Source organism: Phascolarctos cinereus, unplaced genomic scaffold (assembly GCF_003287225.1).
Source record: "Phascolarctos cinereus isolate Bilbo 61053 unplaced genomic scaffold, phaCin_HiC Scaffold_8;HRSCAF=390, whole genome shotgun sequence".
NCBI classification, from domain to species: domain Eukaryota; kingdom Metazoa; phylum Chordata; class Mammalia; order Diprotodontia; family Phascolarctidae; genus Phascolarctos; species Phascolarctos cinereus.
The window spans coordinates 5,548,993-5,569,907 of record NW_027556291.1 but is presented as its reverse complement, the minus strand read 5'-3'; positions in this window follow the sequence as shown (position 1 = coordinate 5,569,907).

Below are 20,915 nucleotides of genomic sequence, written 5' to 3'. Positions count from 1 at the left end.
TGGGAGGCCCAGTCCCATCCTGTCATTAATTAGTCACACGATCTTGGGCAAATTCCTTCTCCTTATTGGGTTTATTTCCTAATCTGTCAGTAAGCCGGACTAGGTGGGCTCTCACTGTTTCAATCTGTGTCTTCATTGGCTTAGTCCTAACTCTTGTCATTTGCCTTTCACCCATTGCCTTTTCCCTCAGCCCCCTCTAACAATGAGGGTAGTACCAAGATGCAGCAAAAATCACAGGCATTAGCCAAAAGGCAAATCACACAACAGTTGTTGTTGTTGACTTGTATCTGACTCTTTATGACCCAACTTGGGGTTTTCCTGACAGAGATACTGGAGTGGTTTGCCATTTCCTTCTCCAGTTCATTTTACAGAGGAGGAAACTGAGGCAAACAATGTTAAGTGACTTGTCCAGAGTCACACAGCTAGTAAGTGTCTGTGGCCACATTTGAACTCAGGTCTTCCTGATTCCAAGTTCAATATTCTGTCCACTGTCCCATCTAGCTGCCTCATCCCTGCCCTGGAAGGCCCCTTCACTTGGGCCCCTCCATATCCTCCATGAAGCCCACATGGATCAGATTGAGAGGATCGCAGTGAGATCCCAGAGTAGCACACCCTCCCACGGAAGGAATCTGTGTGGCTGGTATTTTCAGGGAACCCAAAAGTATTGCTTCCCACCTCCATAAGGATTGGCTGGAAGACACAAGAGCAGCTCAAAGGCTCCCTAGCCCAGTGGATTCCACCTCCTGTGCTCTCTTCTGGCCACTATGGAAAACTTGGTCCTTCTCACCTTCTCAATGGGGAAACTGAGGCCCATGTCAGAGCAGGGACTTGCCCAGAGTCACCTGGCCAGGAAATGACACCGCTTCCCAAGAGCATCCCCCCAAACCCTGAGAGGCTGGTATAATCTGTTAAGCCTCTCTCCTCCCCATTCCATAGAGGAAGAAGTCAAAACTCAGACGAAAGAAGCAAACAGGGAGAAAACAAGAGATTTGGCCTTCAAAGCCAAGTCTTCTGGTTCTTTTAACAATGTCACGTTGCTTCCCGATGGGCAGCTGACCCTAAGGAGGACACAGGCCACTCTAGACTGGCCAGCAGAAAGGAAAGTTTGCTCCAGCCTGAACTCCCCTGTCCTCCTCCTACACACACTCCCACACCTGAAAGGACCCCAGCAGCTAGGAGACTGCAGCCGTCAGGAAGCACGTGAGAATGATTAGCTCACTCGGTTTCTCTGCTCCCTCCCAACACATCCGGTGGCTTCATCATTTAGGAAGGTACATGATGTTTCAAATAAACAATGGGGGGAAGGGGAGAGTGAGTGGAAAAATTCAGAACTGTGGATCAGTCAGAAAATGAGTGCTTGACTTTGGACGTGAACGATCCTCCGCTTGCTCTGCCTTCCTTACATCTTAATTCATCAAGTGGAATGCACTCTGTGCTGGATCTCGCTTGTACCTGAGGAGCTGACAGAGGCAGCCCACTCAGGCAGGTTTGACGTCTGCTAGCCACCAGGCCTGGTGGAACAGGAGGCTGCCCTGCTAAATAGAAGGCTGGAAACTCTGGGAACACAAACTAATGAGACTGGAAACTTCTAAGCCAGGACCCTCCAAACAACCTGTGTCCTTAGCTTGCACTGGCTTTGTGGGGACCATTTTATAGAGGAGGACACTGAAGGCCAGAGAGAAGAAAGGCTTAGGGCGAGCCCTAGGCTATGCAGGGACCACGGGGCCAGTTTGGGAACAGTGTCCACATCATTTCCTTTCCACAGAATCTTAGAACATCAGCGATAGACGGGAACTCTGAGGCAACCGGAATAAAATTCCCCTTCTACAACACCACTCTCTAGACTGTGCCTGAGGCTTCCCCCCACCCACAAAGGCAGCTCCTCGCCCCCAGTTGCTGAGCCTGGTTGTGCCCTCTGGGGGCCATGCAGAACAAGCCAAGCCCTCTGCCAGGCAAGACCCCTTTAGATACCTGAAGATCACTGTCATGTCACAGCTCTTAATTTTAAAAGATCAAACTGAAACTTGCCTGTCCGCAGCTCCCTCACTCCCATTTTTCCTAGTTCTACCCTTGGGGGTGAAGTAGAACAAATCAGAATCCTCTTCCTTGTGAGAGCAACAGGCCAACAATGTCTCTCCTCAGTCTTCTTTTCTTTTCTTTTCTTTTTTTTCTTTTTTCTTTCTTTTTTTTTTGTGAGGTGATTGGTGTTGAGTGACTTTCCCAGAGTCACACAGATAGGAAGTATTACGTGTCTGAGGCTGGATTTGAACTCAGGTCCTCCTGACTCCAGGGCCAGTATTCTATCCACTGCACCATCTAGCTGCCCCAGTCTTCTTTTCTTCAGAGAAAATGGTGTCCGTTCCTTTGCCCAGTATTCATATGGCATGAACTTGATGCCCTTCTCCCTCCTGGGTGTCCTCTGAATGCCTTCCCAAAATATTGAGGCCAGCATCCATGCCCGAGCAGGCCACTTAGAGGGATGTTCAGATCTCTAGGGCTGGACCCCACATCTCTCACCACGTGCCCTTAGTTTGCATTTGCTTTGTGGGGTTGCCACAGTGCTCTGGTGACATATGGGGCTGGCGTTCTATGAAACACCCCAGAACCCTTTCAAGTGAATGGCTCTCTAGCAATGCCTCTCTTGTCTTATTCAGGAAGTTGACTTTTTAAGCCAAGTTTTACTTTTGTTCATCCCTATTAGATGTCATCTCATTAGATTTGATTCAACATTCGAGCTCAGCATTCATCCTTCTTGAACGTCACCTCTTTTACTTTACATTTGTATCTTGCCTTTGGCCCTACTCACAAGGGGGAAAGAAACTTGGGGAGCAGAGGCTGGGTGCATGGCTTTTCCCAGATTCTTCAAGCTCTGTCTGGACTTGATCCAGGCCAAACTGCCCAGACTTTAAACTTGGAGGGATCTTGTGAACTGCTTCCCGTTTGTATCAATAACTTGTATGTGAAGATAAGTTGGAGCCAAGTTCTGAAGGGCCTTACATTACTGAGGACGTTGAGTCATTCCTTCCAAAGAAATGAGAAGTTAGCAGAGTATTCAACCTAGGATGGATCCATAACGCAGAGCAACTTCTATCATACCATTTTTACAAAGTGCTTTTTCTGAGAGTGAAGCTATTCGGCACAAAGGCCCCAGAATCCCCCTCTGGGGCCACTGTACTGCTTTGTGGTGGCCTCAGCCACCACCTCCATCTTGGACGTGGTCCAGGCATACTTCACTCTTCTTCAGCAGCCCTGATTCTACATGACTCCAAAGAACAGGCAGGATTGCCAGCTATACCACAAAAGCTGCCATCTTGCCTAATAGAATCTTGACTAATAAGATGTGTACTCCTTACATCTGGACAGTGCTTTCCCATTTCCCACTGTTATGATCTCATTTTTACCCCCAACCAGAAGAAGACACATGTGAGCCATGAGACTGGGCCTGTCCCTCCCCTTTTTTCAGAGATTGGATCCTTTAGGCTAACATGAGATCCCTTTGCTTCCCCAGCATGGAGAGGGAGAGAGTACGCCCCGGGTGCCTCTTCCTGCCAAGCAGAGCCATGTGGGACAAATACTGCCCCTCCTGCAGCTCATGGCTCGGGACCAAACACTGCCAGGGATTTCGTTCTCTCTCAAACTCACTGATGAAAGAGCAAAGAGCCTGGAGCACCATTGCTATAGACTCAGTCTGTGCTGCCACATCACTAAGAGCCCGCCACGAGTTGATACAGAACAGGCCCACAGAGCACAAACTGTAACATTTTCTTAGACCCTCAATTTGTTCTCTTAAAAAATTAATTTTTATTCTGAACTTAACAAACACCAAATGAATTGGTATCTCTACATAATAGAACAGAAGAGGCTTGTACAAGGAAAGGGTAGAACTCTTTTGTGTACAGCTTGCTTTTCTGTGTAAGTATATCCTAAGTTCTGTCTGTAGCTTTCAAAGTTGCCCTACTGTCTGTGACTCCTTCTGGCCTTCCTTCTGTTCTCTTCTCTGCATTTTAAAAAAAGATGCCTCAATGACCCTCTTTTCTTTCTGGTTTTTTCCTACCCTATTCCTATTCCCCTCACCCTCTCTCCACTCCCACCCCAATTGGAAAAGAAAAAGAAACTCCAACATGCAGTTGAGCAAAGCAAATTCCCACATGGGCTATGTCCAAAGACATATGTCTTGTTCTGCAACCTGAATCCACCAAGAAGCAAACAGCTTGCTTCAGCATTGGTCCTCCAAAACCATGGTTAGCTGGACCCTGAAGTTTCAATGCAATCCAAATGTCCCTTCCTGATGGCTTTCATCCAAGCACGTAAGCTTGGAGCCTTGCTGGTGTTCCTCTGGCTCTGAATACCTCCCATTTCCAAGAAAGGGTTAGCTCTTCCCCTCCCTCCTTAATCCCTCCCCTCAGACTGGGTGGCTGTGTCCTCGCAGGCCTTTCTCTTCAAATATGTCATTCCTGATAACAACTGTTTTCTCAGTCACTGGGGGTGGAAGGTGCTGCAAAGGTCACAGCTCCCCATCAGTCTGCCTTCCCCAGTGACGCATGTGGTACATCCCTGGCTTGCCATTTCACAGGCTGTCCAGCACCTTTGCTCTCAGAGGACTGGCCCACCCAAGACAGAACTGCGTGCTAGACATTCCAACTCATTCCAATTCCCAGCATGCCCCCAAGAGGCCACTTCATGCTTGTACTTGGCCTTCTGGGCTCATACTTTGCCTCTTTTCAAACCCTAAACATTTCTTTATTGTTGCCCTATAGGGACCCCAAGTTCAGATGAAAAACCTGAGACAGAATTTGGGGGCCTGCTTGGTATCATATTTTTATATGGGATAGAGAGGAGCACATACAGTAGAATGCACAATTTTGATTATACAGAATTTAAAAGTTTTTGCACAAACAACCAATGCAGTTAAAAGTAGGAAGGAAGCAGGTATCTGGAGGGGGGGAGGAATCCTTGAAGCAAGTTTCTCTGATAAAGATCTCATTTCCAAAATATATAAGGAACAGATTAAATGTATAAGTCATTCCCCAATAGATAAATGGTAAAAGAATATGTGTAAACAGGCAGTTTTCAGAGGAAGAAATCCAAGCTGTCAACAACCATATGAGAAAAAATGCTCCAAATCACTAATAATTAGAGAAATATAAATTAAAGCAACTCTGAGGTTCTACCTCAGTAGCATCTAAGTGGCACTGCAGTGCATAGAGCTCCCGGCCTGGAGTTCAAATGCAGCCTTAGATAGTTCCTGTACTCAGATACTGTATGACCCTAGGCAGGTTACTTCACCCTGTTTGCCTCAGTTTCTTCATCTGCAAAATGAGCTGGAGAAGGCAGTGGTAAACCACTCTAGTATCTTTGCCAAAAAAAACCCAAAACACCAAAATGGGGTCATGAAGAGTCGGACATGACCAGGGAACCTCACACCCATCAGATCGGCAAAGATGACAAAAGATGAAAGTGGTAAATGCTAGAAGGGGTGTGGGAAAACAGGCACACGGATGCACTGTTGATGGAGCTATGATTTGGTCCAGCCATTCTGGAGGGCATTTTGGAGCAGTGCCTCTTGAACCACTAAGCTACGCATGTCATTTGACCCAGTGATGCCATTTCTAGGCAAATACCTCAAAGAAATCAAAGAAGAAAAGGACACATATGAACAAATATATTTATAGCAGCTCTTTTCACAGTAGCAAAAAAAACAAAACTGGAAACTAAGGGGGTTCACACCTATCAGGGAATGGGTAAAGAAATTATGGTATACAAATGTAACTGAAAAAGATTGTGCTATTAGACATGATGAAATGGACAGTTTCAAAAGAAATTGGGAAGGTCTCTATGAAGTGAGCAGAACTAGGTAAAACAATGTAATAACAACAAAATTATAGAGAAAAACAGCTTTGAGAGACTTTCAAACTCTGATCAATGCACTGACAAAGCACGATTCTAGAGTGCGCACCACCCACCGTCCACCAGAGAGGTGAGGAACCTAAAATGTGGAATGAGGCATACATACAGAGGGGGGGATTTGCTTTTCCAGACTAAGCAGATTTGCTATGAGGGCTTTCTTTCTTTCTTTCTTTCTTTTTTTTTTTTTTGCTCAATAAGAGAGGGGCAGTGATTGTTAATAGGGAAAAAAAAAGGAATTAAATTTACTCATAAAAAGGGAGGAAACGGGAATCAAATTTCTATTCTTGCCCATGAAGCATCTTTGGTACAGTGAAAAAGATCACTGGATTGGGAATCTGAAGATCTGGGTTCAAATCCTCCTTCTGTTACTTACTGCCTGTTTGACCTTATACAAGTCACTTAACATGCTATTAAATTTCTTCATTTGTAAAATGGTGTTAAATTATACTTTTCCTGCCAAAAGCATAGGTGTTTGTGTGCACAAAGCAGGAGCCATTTGAGGGTTGGGGGCTTGACTCCCCAATAAGCTGAGGGGGCAGTGCTTGGGAAGAGACAAACTCCTCAGTTTGGCCCCAATCATTAGAAACCGTCCATTCCAAAACCATCTTTTCCCTGAGTTGTTGCTGCACAGTTTGTTTTTTGATTATTACTTTATCTATTATTTAGTACTACCCCACCATGAGTGATGCATCTTTGATCTGGCTTCATGCATTCAGTGTCTGCCAGAATGGCAGAACTTCTTGTCTTCCAAAGAGAAATGTCATTGTTAGGGGAGCAGGTTCAGGATCAAGGCAGCACCCATAACAGTGGCCCCTGAGACTCTATGGGAGTGACCCACGCAGCTGTTCTGCAGCTGGCGTTCCCCAAACCAGCTGCTCTCCTTTGCCCCTGAATGCAGCACAACACATTTTGATTAGACAGAAAGAACTTGGACTCTTGGCCATTTCTTGACCCCCACCCCCCACCCCCACCTCCTGGGCCAGCCTTCCTCACAGCTCTCCCAGTGGAAATCTTGTTCCTTCAAGGTCCAGTCAAGATGCCATTTCCTTTATGAAACAACAGGGGATGGTGAGTCTTCATTTCTGGAGATCTAGGCTAGCGTAGTGGTCTTTGAATAGATCAGAGTTGACCTAGTTAGATGCAGGAGACTGGACCAGGTGGCTTCGTATATATTTGCCAAAGATGTCAGTAGCTGCACTGAGAGCGTACAATGGTACCCTGTATACTCATCTTCAGTCTTCTGTCTTCCACTTTTTCCCCAATGGAACAGTCCACCTATCCAAAAGCATCCTACCCCTTGGCTCAAACTGCTGTCTCTAAAGTCACCAGGGATTTCTTCACTGCTACATATGATGTTTTTTTTTTTTTAATCAGGCCTACCTGACCTCTCTGCAGCAAAGAAGAAATAAAGCTATCACTCCTTGCAGATGATATGATGGTATACTTAGAGAATGCTAGAGAATCAAGTAAAAAACTATTTGAAATAATAAACAACTTTAGCAAAGTCACAGGATATAAAATAAACCCACATAAATCATCGGCATTTCTATATATTATCAACAAAGCTCAACAGCAAAAGATAGAAAGAGAAATTCCATTTAAAGTTATATAGACATTATAAAATATTTGGGAATCTACCTGCCAAAACAAATGCAGGAACTCTATAAACACAATTACAAAATACTTTTCACAACAATAAAGTCAGATCTAAGTAACTGGAAAAACATCAGTTGCTCGTGTATAGGCTAAACCAATATAATAAAAATGACAGTTCAACCTAAATTAATTTACTTATTCAGTACCATACCAATCAAGCTACCAAAAATTTATTTTATAAAGCTAGAAGAAAGCAATAACAAAATTCATCTGGAAGAAAAAAAGGTCCAGAATACCAAAGGAGTTAATGAAAAGAAATGCAAGGGAAGGCAGCCTAGATATACCAGATCTTAAATTGTATTATAAAGCAGCAAAACTACTTGGTACTGGCTAAGAAAGAGAGTGGTGGATCAGTGGAATAGGTTAAGTACACAAGACTCAATAGTCAATCACTATAGTAATCTACTATTTGATAAACCCAAAGACTCCGGCTTCTGGGATAAGAACCCACTCTTTGAAAAAACTGCTGGGAAAACTGGAAAAGAGTATGGCAGAAACTAGGCATAGACCAACATCTCACACCCTACACCAAAATAAAGTCAAAATGGGCACATGATTTAGATATAAAGGCTAATACTATACGTAAACTAGGAGAGCAAAGAACAGTTAACCTGTCCGATCTATGGAGAAGGGAAGAATTTATGACCAAACAAGAGATAGAGGAGATGATGAAATGCAAAATGGATGATTTTGATTACATTAAATTGAAAATTTTTTGTACAAAGCCAATGCAACCAACATTAGGAGGGAAGCAGAAAGCTGGGAAACAATCTTTACAGCCAGTGTCTCTGATGAGGGCCTCATTTCTAAAATATATAGCTAACTGATTCGAATTTATAAGAATACAAGTCATTCCCCAATTGATAAATTGTCAAAAAATATAAACAGGCAGTTTTCAGAGGAAGAAATTAAAACTATCTACAGTCATATAATGCTCTAAATCACTATTGATTAGAGAAATGCAAATTAAAACAACTCTGAGGTACCATATCACACCTATCAGATTGGCTAACATGACAAAACAGGAAAATGATAAATGCTGGAGAAGATGTGGGAAAATTGGAACACTAATGCATTGTTGGTAGAGTTGTGAACTAATCCAACCATTCTGGAGAGCAATTTGGAACTATGCCCAAAGGGTTATAAAAATGTGCATACCATTTGATCCAGCAATACCACTTCTAGGGCTATATCCCAAAGAGATCATAAAAACAGGAAAAGGACCTACATGTACAAAAATATTTATAGCTGCTCTTTTTGTGGTGGCAAAGAATTGGAAATGGAGGGGATGCCCGTCCATTGGCGAATGGTATATGAATGTAATGGAATACTATTGTGCTATAGGAAATGATGAGCAGGCAGACTTCAGAAAAACCTGGAAAGACTTGTATGGGACTGATGCTGAGTGAAGTGAGCAGAACCAGGAGAACATTGTACACAGTGCCAGCCATGTTATGTGATGACTAATATTGATAGACTTAGCTCTTCTCAGCAATACACTGGGGCACTGTGCAAAGCACTTCCTTGGTGACCATAGTGCCATTTCTGAACCTCAGGTTCCTCATCTGTAAGATGGGGATAATCAGGCTTGTCATGAGCTCACCCCAGGTAATGGCTACAAAGCATTTTGTAAATATTTAAGTGTAAAATTTAGCCCCAGGGCACTGACCCCACTGCTCTAGGACTCCCATCCCATATGTAGAGGATCATCCTTGCCAAGTTTTGGATTAAGAGGGCTGGGGAGAATGGTTGAGACATCAGCTGTTATGCTCAGGGCCACATTTTACCTTAACCAGAGACCTTAGCCTGCCTGTCAAGGACCAGATGGAAAGGGATGGCCTCGAACTGAAACATACGCATTCTCTGTCTCCCTGTTTCCTCTCCCTTCCTCCATGGCACCGCCCCCCCTTTCTCTACCTCCCTCCTGGCTTCTGTCTCTCTCTTTGTTTCTGTCTCTCTATATCTTTCTCTATATATATGTACACACACATATTTGCCTGAAGTAAAAAAAAAATTTGAGATGTGGAAGGGCACAGAGAAATCTCTGGGAGGATGCCACTGTGCTAGGAGAGAAGGTAGTCTGACAGTCTTCCCTGAAGGACCTAGAAGGATTGTCTAGCCTAAGGGGCCAACTGAGAGAGGTAAGGAAGGTGTGGGCAACAGTGGCTGCTGGGGGGAAGCACCATCCTGACAGTGGTGCCTTGGGTCAATCATTTCTCCCATCTTAGTTTTGACTCTGGATGAAACCAAGAAAGAGAGGTCTTGATTTGTAGGGGTAATGAATCTAATGGAACACTCCTCCACAGCCCCTGAGTGAGTAGCTTCTTTGTCACTAAGTCTGAGCTGTCAGGGAAGTGCCTGACCAGGCCGTGTGGCCCTTTGGTTTCTATTGAGTCTGCATAGAACCTGGAGCAGCACATCTTAGTGCCTTTCAGACATTTTCTTCCTCTTGGCTCAGCTCTAGATCATGCCCAGAAAGAGATTAGCAAATTGGGGAGGCTGACCAATTTTCCTAAATTAATTGGATTTAGTGGCCACAGCCACAATGCAGGAAGGAGAGTTGGTTCTGCAAAAGAAGGAATAAATGGAGGGAGGAAGCTATGAAGGAAGGAAGGAAAGAAAGAAGGGAGAGAAGAAGTAAGGGAGGGAGGGAGGGAGGGAGGGAGGGAAGAAAGAAGGAAGGAAGGAAGGAAGGGAGAGAAGAAGGGAGGGAGGGAGAGAGGAAGGGAGGGAGGGAGAGAGGAAGGGAGGGAGGGAGAGAGGAAGGGAGGAAGGAAGGAAGGGAGGAAGGAAGGAAGGGAGGGAGGGAGGGAGGAAAGAAGGGAGGGAGGAAGGAAGGGAGGGAGGGAGGAAGGAAAGAATGAAGGAAGGGAGAGAAGAAGGAAGGAAGGGAGAGAGGGAGGGAGGGAGGAAGGAATGGAGGGAGGAAAGAAGGAAGAGAGAGAGGAAGGGAGGGAGGGAGGGGGGAGAAAGGGAGGAGAGAGAGAGGGCAGGCCATTTATCAAGTACTTACTAGTACCAAGTAGAGCACTGGAGGTACAAATTCAAGAGCAACCAAACAATCCCTGCCCTCAAGTAGGTCACATTCTAATAGGAGGAGTGGTGACCAGTGTTTTAGTTTGGAAAATCAAAGGATGAATACAGGCGCAGGGGAATAAATTGGTATATGCTTCCCTATAGCTAGGGTCCAGACGACGTGGGTACTGACACGTATATGTGTATGTATGTGGGAGGGGTGTAAAATCTTCCACCAACTTCAGTCGCATCCTCTTCAGTAGCCCCCACACATACACCTTTGATACAGAAGAGATGACAAAAACTGCACTGAGGTAAAGAAGGGGAACTGACCTTTTGGCTTCGTGTTTATTACAATGAGACAATTTGCCAGAGTAAGAAGAGGGGTACCATCTGCAAAATCTCTTCTCACAGAAAAAAAGGAGAAAAATGAGGGCTTGACATTGGGCTTAATAACTCAAGGAATGATCATCTCCTTAGGCAAAAAGAGATAAAAGTCTTTGTTTATCTTCTGCCAGGAGTTCTAAAGCTAATAGCATTCAGCTCACTTTGGATTCTCATTCCTCCTCCTTTGCCTCCGATCCCAGGCTTTTCCCATTTATCCACCCCCCCCCTCCACCTCTCCCTACCCCCTGCGCTATGAGAAACTGGAACCAAGACAAAGGGAAGCCAAGGACCCAAGGCGCGCGCGCGCGTGTGTGTGTGTTGTGTGTGTGTGTGTGTGTGTGTGTGTGTGTGTGTGCGCGCACACTGTAGGCAATACAAAATATTTGTTAGTCTACTTGCCAAGACAAACCCAGGAACTCTATGAACACAATTACAATACCCTTTTCACACAAATAAAGTCAGATCTAAACAACTGGAAAAATACTGATTGTTCATGATTGTTCGTGAGCTAATATAATAAAAATGACAATTCTACCTAAATTAATCTACTTATGCAGTACCATACCAATCAAACTACCAAAAATTATTTTTATAGAGCTAGAAGAAAACAATAACAAAAGTCATCTGGAAGAACAAAAGGTCAAGAATATCAAGGGAATTTTAAAAAAAGGCAAAGGAAGGTGGCCTAGCCACACCAGGTTTAAAACTATATTTTAAAACAACAATCATCAAAACTATCTGATACTGGCTAAGAAATAGAGTGGTGGAGCAGTGGAATAGCTTAGGTACATGAGGCACAGTAGTCAATGACTATAGTCATCTACTGTTTGATAAACTCAAAGACCCCAGCTTCTGGGATAAGAACCTACTGTTTGACAAAAACTGCTGGGAAAACTGGAAAAGAGTATGGCAGAAACTAGGCATAGACCAACATCTTATACCATATACCAAGAAAAGATCAAAATGGGTAAATGATATAGACATAAAGGGCGATGCCATCAGCAAATTAGGAGAGCAAGGAATAGTTAACCTGTCAGATATATGGGGAAGGGAAGAGTTCGTGATAATTTTGATTACATTAAATTAAAAAGTTTTTTCACAAATAAAACCAATGCAACCAAGATTAGGAAAGCAGAAAGCTGGTAAACACTCTTTATAACCAGTGTTTCTGATAAAGCCCTCATTTCTCAAATATATAGAGAACTGAGTCAAATTTATAAGAATTCTAGTCATTCCCCAATTGATAAATGGTCAAAGGATATGAACAGGCAGTTTTCAGAGGAAGAAATTAAAGCTATCTACAGTCATGAAAAAATGCTCTAAATCACTATTGAATAGAAAAATGCAAATTAAAACAACTCTGAGGTACCACATCACACCTATCAGATTGGCTAATTTGACAGAAAAGGAAAATGATAAATGTCAGAGAAGATGTGGGAAAATTGGGACATTAATGCATTGTTGGTGGAGTTGTGAACTAATCCAACCATTCTGGAGAGCAATTGGGAACTATGACCAAAGGGCTATAAAACCGTGCATACTCTTTGATCCAGCAATATCTCTACTAGGTCTGTATCCCAAAGAGTTCATAAAAATGGAAAAAGGACCCCCATGTACAAAAATATTTATAGTAGCTCTTTTTGTGGTGATTGAGAATTGGAAATGGAAATGATGCTCATCCATTGGGGAATGGCTGAACAAGGTGTGGCATATGAATGTAATAGAATACTATTGTGCTACAAGAAATGATGAGCAGGCAGACTTCAGAAAAACCAGGAAAGATTTATATGAACTGATGCTGAGTAAAATGAGCAGAACCAGGAGAACGTTGTATACAGAAACATTCACATTATGTGATGGCCAAATTCATTAGACTTAGCTCTTCTTAGCAATGCAATGATCTAAGACAATTCCAAAAGATTCATGATGGAAAATCCTATCCACATCCAGACAAAGAACCATGGAGTCTGAATGCACATGGAAACATACTATTTTTACTTTTTTTGTTTTGTTGTGGCTTTTCCCTTTTGTTCTGTTTCTTCTTCCACAATGTGACTAATGGGAAAATGTTTCCATGATTGCACATGTATATCCTATATCAGATTGCTTGCTGTCTTACGGAAGCAGGAGAAAAGGGAGGGAGAAAAATTTGGAACTCAAAATGTTATAAAAAATGAATGTTGAAAATAATCTTTAGGTTTGTTTCCGGGGGTAGAGCCAAGATGGTGGACTGAAAGCAGTGAGTTGCTTGAGCTCTCCCCCAAACCCCTCCAAATACCTGTAAAAATGGCTCTAAACAAATTCTAAAGCAGCAGAACCCACAAAAAGACAGAGTGAAACAAATTTCCAGCCCAAGACAGCCTGGATGGTTGATCAGAAAGGTATATTTCACCAGGCGGGAAGAGGAGTGCAGTTCGGTGTGGGCACACAAGCAAGGCAGGCCTCAGTGAACCCAGCACTGCCTCAAAGGACTGAGGGGGAATCCAGTGGCTGATCAGAGGGGGATTGCAGGGATCTCTTCGCCAGTGCTGAGGCAGGAATCTCTTGCTTTTCCCGTGCTTGGATCTGGGTCACAGTTCTGCAGCAGTCCTGGGGTGAGTAGGAATGCTGGTGTGGTGGAACTTGTAGTGGAAGTGGAGAGGAAACCTTCACAGTTCCAGGACAGAAAGGAGTGCTTGTGGTCACTAATAGAGGAGAGCACGGGCCAGGAAAGGAGTAAACACCTCTCCCCTTATCATACCACCTTGGAAGAACTGAAAATTTACAGGTCCCTACAAGTGTCTCTGAAAACAGCTGTATAAACCCCCGAAGCTTGGGACAGTACATTCTGTACATTGGAAGCAGACCCTTACCTTAACAAAGAGTTTAAAACTCAAGTAATTGGCCAGGATCATGAGCAAACAGTGCAAAAAGAGTCAGACTACATTATCTTACTTTGGTGACAAAGAAGATAAAAACATACAACCAGAAGAAGACAACAAAGTCAAAGCTCCTATATCCAAAGCCACCAAGTAAAATATGAATCCGTTCCATGCCTTGGAAGAGCTCAAAAGAGATTTTGAGAAGCAAGTAAGGGAAGTAGAGGAAAAACTGGGAAGAGAAATGAGAGTGGTGCAAGAAAATCATGAAAAACAAATCAACAGCTTGCTAAAGGAGACCCAAAATAATACCGAAGAAAATAACACCTTAAAAAACAGCCTAACCCAAATGGCAAAAGAAGAGAGAATAACATACACATTCAATTGGGTATGGAAATCTGTCTTACCCTACAGGAAAATAGGGGGGAGAAGGGGACAAGAGAGCAGGGGGATGATAGAGAGGAGGGCAGATTGGGAAAGGGGGTAATCAGAAGCAAATACTTCTGAGGAGGGACAGGGTCAAAAAAAATGATAGAATAATTGGGGGGGGCGGGATAGGATTAAGGGAAATAGAGTTAGTTTTCCACAACATGTGTACTATGGAAGTGTTTTGCATAACTGCACATGTACAACCTATATTGAGTTGCTTGCCTTTTTAATGAAGGTGGGTGGGGAGGGAGGAAGGGAGAAAATTTGGAACCCAAAGTTTTAAAAACACATGTTTAAAAAAATGTTTTCATATGCTCCTGGGAAATAAGAAATACAGGAAATGAGGTACAGAAATCCATCCTGCCCTACAGGAAAATAGAAGGGGAAGGGGATAAGAGAAGGAGGTGGTGATAGAAGAGAGGGCAGACTAGGGGAAGGGGTATTCAGAATGCATGCCATCTTGGGGTGGGGGGAGGGACAAGATGGGGAGAAAATTTGGAACTCAAAATCTTGTGGAAGTAATTGTTGAAAACTAAAAATAAATAAATTTATATTTAAAAAAAGAAAATTATCTTTATATGTAATTGGAAAAAATAAAATACTATTTACAAAAAACCATGCACATAGGTAATAAGATATCACTGGCTAGCTATGTGGCCCTGTGCAGGTCATTTCATCTGTCTATGCATCACATTCTTTATCTGTAGAAAGAGGGAGTAGGACTAGCTAGCTTTCGGAATCCATTTCAGCTCTAGAGTACTGATCCTATTATCAGAACAGTGTAAATATCATCATCACGTTAATAACATGCCTTTCTTTAGGCCTTGTAAGTTTGCACAGTGCTTTGTATATGTTAGCTCACTTGAGTCTCACAACAACCTTGGGAGACAGATACTACAGGTATTATTCCCCCCTCCCATTTTACAGATGGGCAAACTGAGGCTCAGAGAGGTTAAGAGACTTGCATAAGGTGACATAGCTAGTGAATATCAGAGGCTGGAATCAAATCCAGGCCTTCCTGACTCTAGGTCCAGCAATCTGTCCAATGTAGAATGCTGTCTCCCACCAAATATAATACGAGAGAGAGAGAGAGAGAGCGCTAACTCATAATTAGGGGCAGTGAAGGCAAAATTCATGGAGGAGGTGGCATCTGAAGCAAACCTTGAAAAAAAAGATAAGAATTCAATCCTGGGTAAATAAAAATTTGGGGGGCTATACTAGAGACCTCGGGTGGGGAAGGGTAGATATGTATGTTGGGGTGGGGGAGGGACAGAACAGAAAAGGGCTCTAATCCCAGGAAAAATGTGAGATCCAGCTTCAGGGTAAGGAGCATTGAGTCTCAAAGGTTCTGAACTCTGATTCTGGATAAAGGGTAACAAGGGCCATTCTTACCTTGTCTCAGGTAGGTGGCGGTGGCTGTGGCACTTGGCATGCTCATTAATAGGCTTCATCTGCTACTAGGGCTAAGCTGAGAAGCCTTGTAAGAGACTCATTTGGTAGCTAGGAAGTGGATTTTCAGTCAGTCACAGCCTTATGGGACAAAGCAAATAGTGTAGCTGTGTCCTGGGCACTGATGCCAAAAGGCCATTTACCACAGCCTCAACTTTTGCAGCCGCCACAAGATTTATCATCACCCCCTCACACAATAATAATCAGCTGTTATTTTTTGACTGGGCCTTCTGCAATGACTGTGAGCTTCTTCCTAACTCCAAGGCCAGAAGATAAATCAGATGAAGTGGAGTTGGACCAAAGAGAATAATAATAATAACTCACAATCTCTCAATGGAAACCAGCTTGTCAACACTAGGGCTCCCCAAGGACATTGGCAAAGGCTCCAGAGCTGATGCCTCAAAGGTTTCTCATCAACACCCTCTACAACATCCTGTGTGTGTGTGTGTGTGGTGTGTGTGTGTGTGTGTATGTGGGGGGGGGGAGTACTGTAACCATGCTGAAGTTTTGTGTTGTCCTTCATATTAAATCTAGAAATATCAAGTCTGAACTGGAAATCATTCTCCTCTCAGATTCACATGGCCAACCCTTAGAATCTTGTGAGGGGACTTTGAAATGACATTCCTACCCCTGGCCCTCAATTCAATGTGCAGGGAACAAAAGCAGGTGTCTGGAAAAGGACTGAGAGGGGAAGCTAGGTGGCACAGTGGCTAGAGCACCGGCCCTGAAGTCAGGAGGACCTGTGTTCAAATCTGACCTCAGACCAAACACTTGACACTTACTAGCTGTGTGACCCTGGGCAAGTCACTTAACCCCAATTGCCTAAAAACAAAGGATTGAGGAGCCTCCTCCAAGATATAGGACACAGAACAGGGCAGGAACCAATACCAAAGTCCTGTGAAAGGGCATCAAGGTCAGGAAACGAAAATCAGGAGAGAGCTCAGCCAAAGTCACTGACACCAAAGAACAAGCTAAGCCAGTTCCAATGACAAGCCAGAAAAAGAGGGAGGGGCTGGTGCCATGTGAGGGCCTCTGAAATTCACTGACCTCAACATAGTGATATTGTTTTTGGACTCTTGGAGAATGCAGGACAATAACCAATGGTATCATGGGCAAGTCCTGTAACCTCTGAGCCTCTGTTTTCTCATCTTTGAAATGGCAATAAGCATAATTGTAGCAACTATCTCAAACCTTGAAGTGAAATGCCAGGTAGTGTTAGTTGGAATAACTTACATTTCTAGAGTCAGCCACTCCCTTAGCAACAAGACTTTATCACTAGCCTGGAGCTATCCATAGGTCTGAGGACCATGCTTTGCAACCAAGACTCAATGACCAGACTCTGATAGTAAGACCCATATCAAAGGGACTGGTGATGGATGGGGGAAGAGAAGATGGATGGGGGATCTTGCTAGCTTCAGGTATGAAGTGACCCTTAAAGAAAAGGCAGAAGAGCTTCCAAGTCAAAATAAAAACAGATAGAGATCTAAACAAGATTGAAATTGGGGTAATCCAAAAGATAACGGAGAAGTGCATGGTGGCAGCTGGGAATATCATAAACTTCTTGGTCCCTGGAAGGACTATGACCCTGGCTACAAAGTACCCTGGACATCTGCATTCCCATGGTCCACAAACCATGCTGATGAGCCCCATTCTCTGGCTCTTACCTGGAACTCAGATCCCACCTTGGGGTTCTGTACTGCTAATTGGCCAGACATTGACCATGTCTAGTATGGAGAAATGGAAGCGTCTGGTGAAGTCTAACCTTGGGCAGGTGGTGTGCATATGTGTGTGTGTGTGTGTGTGTGTGCATGTGTGTCCGTGTGTGTGTGATCACACATTATATGTGTGTGCTGGTGAGCAGAGGGCACCCCATGGAGCATGGGTCATCTCTTTGGTCACTGTATTCTGATACACTCCATTAAATGTCCTTCCTCTCTAGTCTACAGCAAGGTTACAGTTTATCTTTGTTGGCAGCTCATACCAAGACGTCCTGGCAGGATGTAATACCAGTAGTCCTGGCAGACCAGTAGAATTAGGGGTGCAGCAGTTAATAGCTGGTACATACCAGAGTCATACACAGTTGTCTGGTTGACATTTCTGTCAGTGGCTTGGCCCTGGTAAGTCATCTAGGTAAGTCATCTAGGGTGGCAAAAAGGGTTGCTGTGGAAGGATTCATTCATTCCTAATGTGCATGGCCTGGTCTTTGAATCACAAGAGATGTTTACCAAGAACTCTTAGGAGGAAATTATAGCCTATAGCCTAACACAATAAATAGCAAGCACTGGGATTGTATGAAGAGCTTTGTGTCTGGCCCTGGGGGAGATATGCAGCTCAGATAAGACATAGCCCCAGATCACAGGAGCCCACAGTTGAGTTGAGTATGGGGATAAAGCATCTGGCCTGATTGCTACAAAACACAGTATTCCAGGACAAGTACATCAGAGGGGCTAAAAACAAAGCACTAAGTGAAGCCCAGAGATCCAGTAAACCTCTTAAGGCTTGATCTTCTTCTCTAGGAAGAGCAATATCTCCATTAGACCCCGCTTGCCAAATCAATATGCCCAGGCCATTTCCTATTAGATAGCACAGGGGAGGATATTATTCTGATGGGATTTCATTTGCCAAAGTTCTTTTCCTTTATTGGCATATGGCACCTATGCTGTTAGAGTTTCCCAAGATGGGTCATCCCCCACAGCCTTTACAAATCCCATGAGTTTTCAAACATCCCAAAGCTCTTTCTATTCAAACAAGAACTTCACTCCCTTGTTCACCAGTGACTGGCCCTACCCATTCAACAACTCTTTGTCTCACCTTGGTGAATTCCTTAATAATAATAATAATAATAATAATAATAATAATAATAATAATAATAATAATACAGGACTTTTCAGTCTTCAGAGCCTTTCTTCCCATCCCATAACTCCTTGGATCCTCAGGACAGGATGCCTTCTGCAGATGAGCAGAGCAGGACTTCTTATCCTTCCCATACAAGGACACTAAGACAAAAGTCACACAAGTAGCTGATGATGGAGTCAGGAGTAGAAGCCATTTCCCAACTGGAGTGCTGGGCACTGCCATGCTGCTGCCTGTCAGTGGACCGCGACACTTGGTCACACTGGGCAGGGTTGGGCCTTCTCTTTCCTGGCTTTTGTTGAGTCTTGCCAGGAGTTGGGTCCTGGAACATTTTCGGATAAGCACAGTGACTTGTTGACCAGGGCCTCTCCTGCACAGAGATGCTGTTGAAAATCACAACCATAACTGATGCAGAGTGAAGTGAGCAGAACCAGGAAAACGTTGTACACAGTAACAGCCACATGGTATGATGACCGACTTTGATAGACCTAGCTCTTCTCAGCAATGCAAGGATCTAAGACATCTCTGAAGGCCTCATGATGGAAAATGCTGTCTACATCCAGAGAAAGAACTATGGGGTTTGAATGCAGATGGAAGCATACTATGTGTTATTTTTTAATTTTCTTCTGTTTTGTTTTGTTTCCTCTTTCTGATGGTTCATCCTATTGGTTCTAATTCTTCCTTACAACGTGACTAATGTGAAAATATGTTTAATAGGAATGTATATGTAGAGCCTATATCAGATTGCAGGCCATCTTGGGGAGGGAGGGGGAGAAAATTTAAAACTCAAAATCTTATGGAAGTGATTGTTAAAAACTAAAAAAATAAATTAATAAAAAAAGAAACTCACAACCACACCTGTCCACTGGTGGCCCCTCCTCCCTTTGCCCCTAGAGTATCCCATTTGGACACACACAGACTCTCTGGTGGGGCTTTTTCATCCAGGCATCCTGTATGTCCCTGGGTGTTAGTACTAGCCCTTCCTCCATTGTGACCAGGGCTGAGACCAATGTAAAGGAAACCTGAATGTATCCACAAGCTCTGGTTAGTAGCTATTCTCCCTCCGCAGTACAGGGCCCACTGAAAATGACAGCTCCTCCTAGAAATTCCCTAAAGGCACATTCCTTTCCCTTCCTGTCCCCAGAACCAATGCACTCAAATGCCCCCTGTCGTACTTCATTGACATACATTGGCACAAGTTGGGTGGGCTGCTGACTCCTCTGTTGTCCCATATTTTACTGCACTAGCACAGTTATTAACTATAACTTCGGTTTGCCACTCCTGAGGCTTTACCGATAATGACCCATCTTCTCTTGATGTCCTGATAAGATTTATTGACATTTCTGCTTCATGGAATTTTTGTCTGCATCTGCATTTAAGATAAAATACTTGCAAAAATACTAAGGGAAGAGATTTCATAGATAAACTGCAGCTACTGAGGCCTGGGTTGCCTTGTCCTGACTCCTTCTCCCCCACCCCCAACTCTATCCACTTATTTTCTTGGCTTTTCTCTTTTTCTCTCGTTATTTCTTTCTGTTAATCATTTGACATAGGGAATGGGGTGAAGCCAGAACACAGGCACCCCCCTGCCACACATGTGCTCCCACCTAATCCTTTATACAAACCACCAAAGCTTTAAACTCCTCGATACTCCCTCACAGACCCAATGTTTCTCATCTCGATCCTCCTCTTCTGGGGACTCACTCAAATTCATTCCACGTCCTCATTCTTTCCTCTATTGAACATAACTGGGCTTCAGAAAGCCCTTTCATACCCTCAGGACTAATTTCTACCATCAGGCCTCTGCCATCAGTAGCCCAGCCCCAAGGTTTCCTAAGTAGTCCTGGGAACTAACTGCCTATTTCAAGCAACCATGTGTCCCTGCAACTTCATGCACTCAACCACTCCTTTTGGGAAAATCGATTTTTATTGAATTGATAACTTTTGTTTTTACATCCCCTATATTTTCCCCTTTATCCTGCTCCTTCTCCCCCTCCCAGAGAGTCATCCCTTATAGCAAATACAAAAGCAAAAGAAAGCCACAAACCACATTGAAGAGGCTTGCTGCTATGTGCTTCACAGTCTTCTGTCTTCTTTGGGTCACACTTGGCTCTTGTCATTTTGAAATGGTCAGTTTTAATTGGTTTGTGGTTGTCCTTTTAATTTACTTGTCATCATTGTGTAGATGCCTATTTATTTCTACATATATTTATGTATTTATATGTGTGTATATATGGGGCAGCTAGTTGGTATAGTGGATAGAGCACCAGGCCTGGAGTCAGAAAGACCAGAGTTCAAATTTGACATCAGATACTTACTAGCTGAGTGACCCTGGGCAAGTCACTTCACCCTGTTTGCCTC